Raw genomic sequence first — 2,308 nt, 5'->3', positions numbered from 1 at the left:
CCTCCTGACCCCCCCATCCCACCCCTGTTCCTGCATTCCGCAGGCGATGGGCGGCGCCGCTGCCTTTTCCCACTCCTGTTTTGGGGACGAAGGTGGGAATTTTGGCACCGGGCACCCCCCACCCCCCCCGCCCGGGCCCCCCCCCCCCCGGGCCCCCGGGACCCGGCCGGGGCGGCCGGGCGGGCCCCGCCCTGGGGCCGGGGGGCGCCCGGGGGGGGCCCCCAAAATCGGGGTGGGGGCCCCCAAAAAACTGGGGGAGACACCCTAAAACCCGGGGGGGGCCCAAATCCGGGCCACTCCCAGACGCGAGGTCACCCCCCGCCCCACACTTGGGGGGCACCGGGCTGTGCCCGCGGTGCCAGTGGGGCTGGTGGCACCAAAGGGCTGTTGCCGTCGTAACCGTTGTGGCCCCTCCTCCCCCGCCCCGTGGACCCCCGGGTCTGGCCACCCCCGGACCCCCCAGGACCCCTCCCGGCCTCCTGTCGGTGCCGCCACCGCTGGCACCGGTGACAGCTGGGCCCCACTGGCACCGGGGGGCCGCCACCGTCGCCACTGTCGCCACCCCCCCCGTGGGGACCTGGGGTCGGGGCACCCCTCGAGCCCTCCCGGAGTCCCCCGGGCCCCCCGGCCCCGTGTCGGTGCCGCCGCCGCTGTTTACCCCCATTTTTTGGGCCGGTTCCACCCGATTCCCTTTGAAGTCGCCCCGTTGTCGTGACGACGCTGATGTCACGACCGGGCGGGGCCTCGTGGGTCCCACATGGCGCCTGCAGAGCCCCGGTCCCGGGGACACTAGGGACGCCAGTGCCGGGGCCACCGCGGCCATCAGCCCCAGAGCCACCATGGCCACCAGTGCTGGGGACACCGGGGCCGTGCCAGTGTGACCAACGGCCACGGCCTGGGGGCCACGGGGGTCCCAACATGCGCTGACGGGGACATGGTGACGCTAATGGCACCGGGGGACGTGGGTCCCGGCCGATTAGGGAGATCCAGGGGGTCCCGGAGTGGCTATCCCGCCATGGGGACACCGAGGGGACACGGGGGACGTGGCACGGCTGGGGACACGTTTCACGCCGCAGACTGGTGATGGCTGTTGTGGTGCTGGGACTGGGGAGAGCCACCAGAGGCATGTCCCGGTGCTGTGCCCCAGTCCCGTGGCCCAGTCCCGTGTCCCCTTGCCATGTCCCCTTGCCATGTCCCAGTCCTGTCCGGGTCCCACCACCCCTCCCGTGTCCCCTCAGGGCATGGCCCAGTGCCACCATGTGCCCGTCTCCACAGAGACTCCGCTGCCCTCGGACCCCCCCGGATCCCCCCCAAAACACTTGGAGCCCCCCCAGGGGTGACCCTGCAGGGGTGAATCCCCCCCAACCTGCCCACATTCCCACAGGTGCCACCGGTTCCGGCCTCGACACCGAGATGACACCGTGGGAGCACCGGGACCGTCACTGGGATTTCTGAATGTCCGACACCACTCCTCCCCGCTGCCGCCCGCCGGGGTTCCTGGCGATGGGATTTTTTACCGTTTTTGCCCAAAATCACATTGCCAGGGATTTCCAACGGGCCCCAGCCCCCACCACCACGCCGGGGGGGCCGGGGGAGGGGGTTTGGGGGGGTCCTGGAGACTTGGGGGGTGGGGGGGTTTAGGGGAGTTTGGGTGCAGGGTGCAGGTGGGGGGCTGCATGGGTGCCATGGGGGTGGTTTTGGGGTGCTGGGGGGGGTTTTGGGGGCCGGGGGCAGGGCTTAGCCCACCTGTGAACAGAGTCCAGCCGCGCCATGTTCACAGTGGCTAAGTTCCGCCTCCCGCCCCCCTCACCCAGACAACGGGGGCTCCCCGGGGCCCCCCAAACCCTTGGGGCTCTCCCCCCCCAAAACCCTTGGAGCCCCTTCCCGGGTTCCCCCTGAATACCTGAATCCCCTTGGGCCCCCCCAAGCCCCCGAGTGCCACTGGATGCTGAATCCCCAAAAGCACCACGGGACTGCTCGACACCCTGGGGAACCCCCAGGACCCCCCGAAGCCCCTTGGCCCCACCCGGGCGCTGCCCCCGGTGCCCGCTGAGCTGATTTGCAGTTGCTTTGGATAAACTGGCTCAGTTCAGCAGGAACAGGGGTCGGGCCCCCGCACCCCGAGACCCCCCTGGGTGTCCCCAGTTCCCCCTGAACCCTCCAACCCCCCCTGAGGAGCCCTCAAAGCCTCCGGTCCCGCGTGTCCATCGCTCTCCCCGAGCTCACCGGGACCCGCAGGATCTTCCACAGCACCGAGACCCCAAAATCCCTGGAGGGGTTACCCAGAAATCTGGGGGGGGGGGGGGGG

This window comes from Corvus kubaryi, unplaced genomic scaffold (genome assembly GCF_017639235.1).
Source record: "Corvus kubaryi isolate FWS band 111438036 unplaced genomic scaffold, C.kubaryi_AGA036_p1.0 36965, whole genome shotgun sequence".
NCBI lineage: Eukaryota > Metazoa > Chordata > Aves > Passeriformes > Corvidae > Corvus > Corvus kubaryi.
Note: the sequence above shows the minus strand (reverse complement) of the source record.